Source organism: Lissotriton vulgaris, chromosome 5, assembly GCF_964263255.1.
Source record: "Lissotriton vulgaris chromosome 5, aLisVul1.2, whole genome shotgun sequence".
Lineage (NCBI taxonomy): Eukaryota > Metazoa > Chordata > Amphibia > Caudata > Salamandridae > Lissotriton > Lissotriton vulgaris.
In genome coordinates this window covers 218,626,260-218,638,129 of record NC_141693.1, presented here as the reverse complement: position 1 = coordinate 218,638,129, position 11,870 = coordinate 218,626,260, and positions in this window count along the sequence as shown.

Genomic DNA, 11,870 nt, shown 5'->3' with positions numbered 1-11,870 from the left:
TCTGTGTTCTTTGAAGTCTGCCCCGAAAATAACTTCTGACGTGCGGCACGACTAGATGTAGCATAACTCCGCGTTCTCAGAAGGTTATATCTTCCGACCTGAAGTCCAATTTAAATGTATTTCATCATTGATCTTCAGTTTATCAGGTTGTGGAACACCCTTGAAAATTCGCTTTTAAACACCGAGGAGTTATAAACTTCGCTTTTAACACCGAGGAGCTATACAATACGTTTAATAGATTACAATCTGTCTATACAGATTCCAATTGACATCAGTCCTGAAGATGGTTTCTGCAATTATTTTTTAGGAAACCAAAACGTCGACCTTTCATCTTATCCCCGTCTTGTTTTATTCAGTTTGATTTGGGATAGGTGTTCTTAGGTTCTGTTGAGTCACTTATTAATTTATTTGTGTGTGTACCCACAGGCCTAAGTATTTTTTATGTTCACTTATCTGTATATGAAACGATTCAACCAAATGACTCTTTGATAAAACTATATTTTTCTAATACACCTTGTGTTGTTGTTTATATGTTGTTTATATGTTTTGACCGAATAGAGTTTCTATATTGAATCAGAATTTCACTTTGCTTAATTGATTGCTGATAAGGATTATTAATTCATCCATCTTAAATTACTTTAAATCACCTAATACTTTCAAAATAAATCCCCTTGAAGGCATCCTTACCTTTCTATGTATTGGAAATGCAGCATCTTTTCAGGTTTTTTAGCAAACGTTTGGAGTTATATTTGGCGCTGCACACACGTGCGGTCTGGTTCCTGGCGCACAAAGCCATAGCTGCAGCGCACAGAGACCCCACATTGCCACACACAGAGGAAATACATTTGAGGGAACACTGCTCACAATACCTATTGCAAGAACTGAAAACTTATTTGAACTCAACATGGGTTCTGTGGAATCCTTGGGGATTCTGTGGGCTGCTATAAGCTACCATACAAAGAAAGGTTAAAGCCTCTTTGAGAAACAAGGAAAAAGAGAAACTGTATCAAGTGACCATTGCCGAGATGAAGATTCTTTTATTCACACATGACTATCTTGCTAAGCAGGATGAGAGAATTTTTCATCAACTAGCGACTAACGGGGCCTCCCTATACTGACTCTACCTGGAGGAAGCTCATCAGAGCTGATCACCTCAAACAAACGAAATGTATAAGTGGGATTGGGGACAAGTCTGGGGAACTGCTGTACTGGTTGGCAACTAGAGATGTTGCTTCTAGCTTGATCCCTTAACTACAAGACCTAACCAGGAAACAGATAAATGCGGCAACAGAGATTGTTTATTTTATTTATTTATTTCAAAAGTTTTATATAGCGCTACTGGACCCAGAAGTATCAGAGCACTTTACAGACAGATAAACATCATTATGTAAATAAAACCAATTATAAGGTGAGTAATAACTCGCAATGGGAAAAACTGTGATTAGTTAGACCAATGTGAAAGCTCCAACCCCTTCACTGATGATCGCCTCCTAGAGAACCTGGGCGTACTAGATAGAGACTGCTTAAACCAACCCATTTCGCGAGGGGAGTTAAGTTGGTTGCCTCTCCCTACTTATTGCACATGTACCAGATAGTCCTTGAGAATAACCGGTTCCCATCTGAACTTGATCTGGCAACCATCAAGGTCATCCATAAAACAGGGCGCCCGATCTCCCTCATAAATGCAGAAATCCAAATCGATGCCAAGTTCTTGGCCAACAGACTTTTACAGGAAGTCACCTCACTTGTCCATGTGTGGTCTCATCCCCCGTTGAAGCACTCTACATTGCATTCACAGGGTGCATATTGCACTGGTGCAGTGGCATAGACTCATACATCCCACTGCCCCCATGCTTAGAGGCTTTCAACTCCCTTGATTGGTCCTTCTGGTTCAGAGTACTGCTCCTTATAGGATTTGGGCTTCACTTTGTGTCTTTTGTGAAAGTATTATATGCCCATCCACGCACACAAGTGGAAGTCAACGGCACCCTCTTGTCCCCGTTCCCTTTCACCGTTCCTCTTTGCCCTGGTGATAGAACCCCTGGTAACGTGGGTAAGATGTGATGCTCAAACAATACAAATTAGTTAATTTAAAAAAAGAACCAAAGGGTTCAAATTCATCCTAGAGCTTTAGAACTTCAGCCAGCTCAGTATGACAAACTTGGCTCAGATTGTGGCGGTGGGGCACTGAGAGCTATGCTGTATGTTGAGCATTTCTCAGTTACATGTTACGTTAGTGGTATTTGTGTAGCGTGCAGTCTACCATTAGAGTGGCCTTAAGGATTTAAAGCGTGCACTTTTCTTTGTCACTGAGTAAATAAAAATGCGCCGTTTTTTTGAAACAAGAATATGTGGGTTTTGTGTGTTAGGGTCAGGAATGGCACAGAAAGCAATTCTATTTAAAGAGCTAAAAAATGCAAGCAGCGCAATGTATCTACTTGGTGACAATACACTGAACTTCACTGAAGGCTGGTAGTGAGCCTCTCAATAGCAGCTTTCTGTGCTCTGACTACCTATACATATTCTTTGGGAAACGAGCACTCCTGCAATAAAGAATCAAGGAGCAGAAATTGGTTTCCTTGGATGAAAGGATTTTGCCGGCCCCTAACTCCGGTCGTCTTAGGCAAACACCCAGGCTGCCAGGTTTTAGGGCTGGGCTTGTCTTGTGGCTATCTGGGAGCATTGGCGTCTGCAGAAATTGTTTTAAAGGGCAAGTGAAAAATCCAGAATCGGCAGGGGGGGTCACTAAGCACCCCTTGCCGCCCCCCTTGCAGACGCCCATGTCTGGACGTGCCTCAACGTGCCATTCCGTTGCCATTCCGTTGCCTTCCTTGAATGCTGACACCTGGTGGCTAGGTTTGACAAAATCAATTCCAGCTTGGGCAGTCAGAGAGACTATTTTCCCAAGAACTCTATAAATGATTGTTTGAATCAACAGCTGCGTTTTGTGGCCAACTTTGTCAACGCTATGACCAGTGTCTCTCATATCAGCTGGTCCCTGTTATGTGGATGGCGCAGCCAGTCCCGATTTTTATAACAGCAGCAATATGTTTGCTAGACCTCGGAGGGGCAGATCTACAAGAAAGTGCCACAGCGTGGCACAAGCAAGCCCTTTGGCTGCGCCACGCTGCGGCACTTTCAGAGCACAGGAATGCGACATATTTACAAGAGTATGTTGCATTCCTGTGCTCAAACAGCTGCCAAGTGCAGGCACCCTTGCACCATGGTGCAAGGATGCCTGCGCCATGGGGAGATTGTTTTTGTGCAGTAAGGGGCACCTTGCGCACAAAAACAATCACTAAAGGCTTTTTCCTCTTTCAATGTGTGCTGTAGAATTCAGCACACCTAGAAAGAGGAAAAAACGAGGAGAAATGAAAACATTTCTCCTCGTTGCGCCTCGCTACGCCACCTCTAGGGTGGCGTAGCATTCAGACGCAGCTCCAGATTTACGATTTCTCGTAAATCTGGAGATGTGTCTTGTTCCATGGATGTTGCTGGGAACACCCACAGCAACACCCATTTAACGCCCCTTCAACGCAAAGTGCTGCGTGTGAAGGGGCAGTATTTACAAGGAGAGGAAAAGTCAAACAGGGTGGCTTTTCCTGTCCTTGTAAATATGGAGGAGCCACCAGTATGTCACGAAAGTGACGTACTGGTGGCGCAGAGGGCTTGTAAATCTGCCCCTCAGTACATACTTATTAGGGAAAAATTCAGACTACAAATCCCAGCATGCTTTGTGCAGTTGATGAAGGTCGGGACTGGCTGAAGGCCAGCCAAAGGACCATTTGACCGGTATCTCATGGGTCACATCTGATTTCTGTACGATTTACTAACACACACTACACTATTCTATCCGGAGTTTAATGGTTTAAGCCACATCCTCACTGCCATTATGGTCTAGGAGTTTAACCTGAAAGTCATTTCTTACCTCTGTGTGTTTCTATTGGAGCTACTGCGACACAGGGTCTAACTTTATCTGGCCAGCTCCCCCAGGCAGAACAGAAATGTAGCTGTGATGCCAGCGTAATGCCAGGAAGCTCAAAAAGCCCACTTATTCACAGTAAGCCATTAGAGGATATACACGTTTTAATTGTAAGAGTAGTTAACCATTGACAAAGTTCTGCCGAGAGCATTCGAGAAATGAACCTGACTGTGCAGAAATGTAAGCACAGAGCAGACAGAGAAGGTGTGTAATTGTAATCTCAGCTCTGATTGGTGCATAGGTGAGACAATAGAAATATGTGAGTTATTCTTTGTTCAAAAAAAGGTGCACTTTGTGTCCAACAAGCATGTTCAGCTTGCATTCCGGCATTTTCTAATAAGTCACCGTTTTTGTTACTTTAGACATATCTCATGTATCTCATTAGCTAGCTCTACACTGTATTGTGCATATATCCCAGGTCGGACTGGCCATCGGGTGAAGACGGCGCATAAAAGACTATCCCATATTAAAGAGCAAACTGTTGCTTTATTAGGTGAGCAGTTGAAACTTAAGTACATAACATCAATGTCAAAATCCCCGCCTAACTAATACAATGAACCAACTAGCTAACCCCCACCCTTGATTATCCCACCAACATTGACAAACCCAGAATAAATCCTCCTAACCTTTCTCAGCATACCCCTATCATTTCATCCACTGTGCACTCACACCCACCCCAACAATCACTCCCCTGTACTCCCTTTGCCATGTTTTGCCCTGCCATGTCCCAACTGTTCCGGCCATTTTCTGATCCTTATGCTTTCCTGCTACCTGTGCTACGCAACAGGCTAAGGGCCTGATTAGGAGTTTAGTGGTGTGGGAGTCGGCGGCACGCCACTGCCAAACTCGACCGCCCGTCAGATTACAAGTTGTAATCTGGGTGAGTGGTCCTGCAGCGGCTGGGCCAAGCCACTGCCTTCCAAAGGCTTGTAGGAGAGCTGTAGAAAGGCAGCGCTGTGGGACAGCAACAGCATGTTCCAGCTGGACATGAGGGTGCAGATAAACAGGGGTCCACACCATGTGCCCCCCTGCATGTACCAAGTCACCACAGTGCCCTTTAGGGCCCCCTAACTTTCCTCACCGCCACACTTTTCATGGCTTGCACACCGCCATGAAAAGGAGGGCAGTGAGGAAACTCATAATATGCTTGGCAGTGCTGCAGCAGCACAACCAACCAAATTGTGGCCTCAGACCTTTACGCCACCGCCAGGGATCGCGGCTCCCTGGCAGTTGCAGCAGTTCTCTGGAATTTCGACCGCCATACTTTTATATGCCAATTGGACCGCTGTTACGGCGATCCCTGACCGCCACCGCATTTCCATCCAGAGTATCTGAAAGAGACACGTTAGTGATAGATTCCTTACCTTAGAATATCCCCAGGCGTCAGACTGGATCCGGAAATTTTTGCGTAGCAATACCCCTGCACGTCGGTAGGCGTCGTCCGTGGCTCCGCGTCCGTCGTCGTTGGCGCCGGAATGACGTCGTCGGAGTACTTAGACGCCGCCCATGCGCGCTGACGTCAGTTCTTCTTTATTCCGCACCAGCTAGCGCAGATCTGGAGAAGCTCTACCCCTTAGTCACTTTTTGACTAGACTTTTTTGATCTTTTGATCATTTCTCTTTTCGAGTCTTCGACTCCAACAGTGTCGGTAGGGATGCCCGGGTTAAAACCCTGCACGAAGTGCGACCGACTGACGTCGGTTACTGACCCCCATCACCGGTGCCTGAAGTGTCTAGGCCTCGACCACGACGACCGCACCTGCTCCGACTGTCTGGCCTTGACGTCGAAAGCTAGACGAGAGCGGTCTCGCAAGCGGCTCGAGCTCCGGCAGTCGGCCCGCGCCGCTCCAGGTGGTCGAGGGACCAATTGCGTGGTCGGAGTCGCAGTCATCGCAGCTCCGGGAGTGGACATCCAAGTCCTCAGGTAAGAGGCATGAGAGGTCGGAGAGGCGTTATCGCTCCTCCGACCCACCCCGATGCTCGCACGATGCGGCCGGGGGTTTGGGTGACCCCACCCACGCGGCTCCAACGGAGTCGCAAGCATCGCCGCCTGCCCCACACCTTCGGGTCCCTGGGCACGGCGCGACGCGGCAGGAGGTCGAGCGGTACCTCATGGCCATGAGGTCCCTCCCTCCTCAGTCAGGTTCCGCAGCGCCTTCGGGCCAGACGGTTCCGTCTGGAGGCCCTAGCGGGTCAGGTGCTTCGGCCCCGGCGCCGTCGGGTGCCTCGGCCCGACGCCGCCGGCGACTTCGGCCCCGGCACCGCAGGACCTCACCGGATCCGGGTTGTCGCCGGTCGACCTCACCGGCGCCGGCCCCACGGGTGTCGCCCCCGGTGCCCACTGTGGATGCCGTCCCCAATGTTCCCTTCGGTCCGACTCTGGCGCCGTTCCGGCGCCGCTTCCGACGGCCTATGGAGATTTTTATTTCCATGAGGAGGCCCCGTCTGTAAACCTGTTTTACAGGAGACGGGTGGCGAGGGTGACTGGGAGGGGTCTGAGGACCCTCTGGCACTGGAGTGCCAGTCTCAAGAGGACTGGACATATGAGCTTGGGGAGGCCAGTGGTCTTGACGCTTCGCCAGACACTGGATTTGTCTCCCCTCCCACCATGGCTACGGAGGAGGGGGCTGCTTATAGCGTAGTGTTGACGAGGGCGGCCAAGGCCTTAAACTTTGAGCTCCCAGTCGCGGCCGTGAGGACTAACCTCTTCACTGAGGTACTCAAACCGCAGGCAAGCTCCAATGAGCCTCTGCTGCCGTTCAATGAGGCCTTATGTGATGTTCTTGTGGGCACTTGGTCCAAGCCCGCCACAGGTCCGCCTGTGGATAGGAACGTGGCCAGACGCTACCGCCCGGCCCCGGGCGACCCTTGCTTTTTGTCCACCCACCCCCGAAAGCCTGGTTATCCAGGCCTCTACTTCCCAGACCGCATTCCCGACGGCTCCCCCCGATCGGGAATCCAAGAGATATGAACAATTCGGGAAGAAGGTGTTCTCGTCCCTGAGTTTGGGGCTGCGGTCTGTCAATACCGCGTGTCTCTTGGGCCGCTACACCCACACTCTGTGGGACACGGTCGCGGATGTGCTGCCACAATGTCCGGTGGAGGTCCGGGCTAAACACGGCCAAGCCCTTGTGGAGGGCCGAGATGCAGCGCAATATTCTATCCGGTGTGGGCTGGATACCACGGACTCACTGGGCAGGGCGATGGCAACGACAGTGGCGGTTTGACGCCACGTCTGGTTGAGGTCCGCCAAATTTTCGGCCGATGTCCAGGCCACTTTGCTGGACATGCCGTTTGATGACCGTCACCTCTTTGGCGACAAGGCAGACCATGCGCTTGAGCGTTTTAAGGACTCCAGGGCTACGGCCAAGTCCTTGGGCCTCTCGGCCACACGCCAGCAATCGGGTGCCTTTCGCTCCTTTCGTGGCCAAGGAAGGGGTGCCCCCACACGTGTTGCCACCCTTTGAGGTGACCCCTCCAGCCATGCCACCGCAAATCCACCGCATGTCGGGGATCACTTGCAACTTCTGCAAGAAGAAGTCACGGCCCTCTTGGCCAAGGGGCCCATTGAGCGCGTTCCTGGGCCGGAATTAGGGTGTGGTTGTTACTCCCACTACTTTCTGGCACCCAAGAATGGCAAAGGGGGCCTACGCCCTATCTTGGACCTGCGGAACGTCAACAGCTTCCTCCAGAAGGAGAAGTTCAAGATGCTGACTTTGGTTCAGGTCTTAGCTGCCCTAGACCCTGGAGACTGGCTGGTAGCGTTGGACTTGCAGGACGCTTATTTTCACATCCCCCGTCCTGCCGGCCCTTCGGCGTTACCTGCGGTTCACGGTAGGCCACAAGCACTTTCAGTTTACCGTGCTCCCCTTCGGCCTTACCAGCGCCCCACGGGTGTTCACGAAGGTGATGGCGGTGGTCGCAGCTCATCTGCGCAGGTTAGGGGTGTCAGTCTTCCCCTACCTCGACAACTGGTTGTTTAAGGCGGGCTCGCCCCAGACAGTCATCAGCCACCTCCAGACTACGGCCAACCTCCTGCACTTGCTGGAGTTCTCCATCAACGTGCCGAAGTCGCACCTGTGTCCCTCTCAGAAGCTCCTCTTCATCGGAGCGGTTCTCGACTCGGCGCAGTTTCGGGTTTATCCACCCGAACAGCGGGTTCGGGACATACAGGCTCTGATTCCAATCTTCCAGCCTTTGTCCCGAGTCTCGGTCAGGTTGACGCTGCAGCTTCTGGGGCTGATGGCCTCCTGCATCCTTCTGGTGCATCACGCCATGTGGCGGATGCGGGCTCTGCAGTGGGACCTGAAGTTTCAGTGGGCCCAGCATCAGGGCAACTTGTCCGATCATGTCTTGATCTCGGAGGGCACTGCGAGACAACTGCAGTGGTGGCTCATGGACCGCGATTGGGTCAGTGGCAGATCCCTCTCCCTACCCCACCCGGAGCACGTGGTTGTGACGGACGCATCCCTCCAGGGCTGGGGAGGCCACATGGGAGAGGCGGAGATCAGAGGCCTCTGGTCTCCGGCGGAGTCCCGGCTCCATATCAACCTTTTGGAGCTGCGGGCGATTCATCTAGCACTGAAGGCATTCCTCCCCTCTGTCCGGGGGAGTGTACTGCAGGTGTTCACGGACAACACCACCGCCATGTGGTACTGCAACAAACAGGGCGGGGTGGGGTCGTGGACCCTCTGCCAGGTGGCTCTGCGCCTTTGGCAGTGGCTGGAACATCAGGGCGTGACCCTGGTGGTTCAACACCTGGCAGGCTCTCTGAATGCCAGGGCGGACAAACTCAGCCGTCGGTGCATGATGGACCACGAATAGCGTCTGAACTCGGACGTGGCGCAAGGCCTCTTTCAGCAATGGGGAGAGCCTTGGTTAGATCTGTTCGCCACAGAAGAGACCGCGCAGGAATTTCCAAGGCGGCACCCGCTCGGAGACGCTTTTCGTCGCGAGTGGAGTTGCGGTCTATTGTACGCCTTTCCGCCTATACCACTTCTGCCCAGAGTGCTGAAGAAGATCAGAAGCGACTGGGCCCAGGTTATCCTTGTGGCTCTGGACTGGGCACGAAGATACTGGTATCCCGAGCTACTCAGCATGTCAGTCGATCCCCCGATTCGTCTGCCTCTTCGGGAGGACCTTCTGTCGCAGCAGCAGGGAACGGTTCTGCACCCGAACCTGTCCAGTCTCCACCTACAAGCTTGGAGATTGAGCGGCGGCAGTTGAGGCCATTTGACTTACCTCCCGAAGTCTGTGATATCATTCTGGCAGCCAGGCGTCCCTCCACAAAGTCGGTATACGCCTGCAGGTGGAACAGATTTGTGGCATGGTGCACAGAAAAGGCTGTGGACCCACTCTCTGCACCCCTTTCTGAGGTTCTCCTCTTTCTTCTTTCTCTTGCCCAGTAGGGCTCTGCTCTGGGGACTCTTAAGGGGTACCTTTCTGCTCTTTCCGCCTTCTTACGGCTACCTGATCAGACTTCCTTCTTCAAGTCCCCCATTGTAAATAGATTTCTGAAGGGCATCACACACATGTTCCCTCCTGTTCCCTTCGTGATGCCCCAGTGGGACTTGAATCTTGTACTCACTTATCTAATGTGTGCTCCCTTTAAGCCGCTCCATAACTGTCCTCTCCGTCTTCTTACCCTGAAGACTGCTTTCCTGGTTGCCATCACCTCTGCCAGCAGAGTGAGTGAGCTCCAGGCTCTTTCTTCTACTCCACCTTTCCTCTTTGTTCATCCGGACAAGGTGTTGTTGCGTACAAGACCTTCCTTTCTGCCCAAGGTTGTCACGGCCTTCCACATCAGTCAGTCCATTACCTTGCCCACCTTCTTTCCGCCTCTGCATCCCTCGAAAGAGGAAGAGAGGCTCCACCGTCTGGACCCAAAACGTGCGCTCTCCTATTACCTAGATCGCACACGCCAGTTCCGAGTGGATGACCAACTCTTTGTTGGTTACGTGGGCGCGAAGAAGGAAAAGGCGGTACACAAGAGGACCATTTCGCGGTGGATCATCTTGTGTATTCAGGCATGTTACTCCATGGCCAAAAAGGAGCCCCCTGCTGGATTGCAGGCTCATTCCACTCGAGCAACGACAACTGCCTTGGGCCGAGGAGTCCCCTTACAGGACATTTGCCAGGCAGCTACGTGGGCCTCGCTGCACACGTTTGCAAGACACTACTGCCTGGACAGCCAAGTCCGGTGGGATGGCTTCTTTGGCTGTTCCGCCCTCCAGGACTTTCTGGTGTGATTATTGGTTCGCAGACCCTCCACCGGGGTTGGTATTGCTGGGGTATCTATTCTAAGGTATGGAATCTATCACTAACGTGTCTCTTTCAGATGCACAAGTTACTACTTGTGTAGCGATATATCTGTAAGAGACATTAGTTAGTGATAGATTCCTTACCGACCCACCCATCCTCCCCGTTCTGCGAACCGATATCTAGAGTTAAGGTCATCCCCTTTCAGGGCCCTAGTTTCATGGCACCAGTGTTGGTTCTATCATGGCTCTGAGTATCTGGCGCGGAAAAGCTGTGTGTCAGAACTGACGTCAGCGCGCATGGGCGGCGTCTAAGTACTCCGACGACGTCATTCCGGCTAACGACGCTGACGGCGGACGCGGAGCCGCAGACGACGCCTACCGACGCACAGGGGTATTGCTACGCAAATATTTCCGGATCCAGTCTGACACCTGGGGATATTCTAAGGTAAGGAATCTATCACTAACTAATGTCTCTTACAGATATATTGTTACACAAGTAGTAACTTGTGCTTTATGACTTTGTTGAAAATGCCATGCCACCGGGTAACTATCATCCTTTTTGCATATGGCCCGGATATGTTGCAGCACCCTCTTGTGTACAGGTAGTTTTGTGCTCCCTACATAACGTAAATTACAACTGCAGGTGAGCACGTACACTGCAAATTCAGATTTACAGGTTATATGTTGACTGATTTTGTAGACCGCAGAACCAAACACAGTGGTGTAAGTAGTCGTATTAACACCACGCTGCCATGCTTTGCATACAGAACATCTAAAGAAACCCTTCCTTGCCATCAGCCATGACCCCTTCCCCTGGTCTCGAAATTACTTCTGACCAGGGAGGAGCCCATATTGTTGTTTCTTCTAAAAGTGATAGATGGCATCTTCGGCATTGACCCCCCTATTACCCGGTCGCCCTTAACAATGGGCCAGTTACTCCTGACTAACTCCCTGATCTGTTTCTGCTGCCTTGAAAAGCCAAGGATTGGTCTTATGGGTTCCTTTTCTGTACCTTCCATGTTCTGTTTCCTCCTGTACTGCAACAGGTCTTCTCTTGCCTTTAATTTAAATTTCCCAATGGCTGCCTCAATTACTTCCGAACTATACCCTCTGTCCAGAAACCTGCTTTTACATTCATTCTGTTTTTCCTCACAGTCAGCCTCCCTGCTACAAATCCGTCTTATACGGAGCATTTCCCCGTAGGGGATGCTCCTATGTAAGTGGGGGGATGCGCGCTTAAGGCATGTAAGAGCTAATTACCAGATGTAAGTTTGCGGTATAAGGTGGTAGTGAGCTCGTTTTCTACTACATGTATTCTCACGTCCAGAAATGTAACCATTTCTCTACTCATTTCTGCCGTGAAGCGTAGGTTAACGTCATTTAGATTCATTGTTTCAATAAAATCAGTGGCACTGTCTGTGCTTCCGTCCCACACAATGAATAAATGTCAATGTAACGTAACCATGTTACCACTTTGCTGTTGAACACCAACTCATGTTGCCGCCTGAGGACCAGCTCCTCTCACCAGCCCATGAATAGGCAGGCATAACTGGGGGAGAAGCTGGCCCCCATAGCTACACCCTGCGTCTGTTGGTACATCCTCCCATCAAATAGAAAATAATTCTTTTC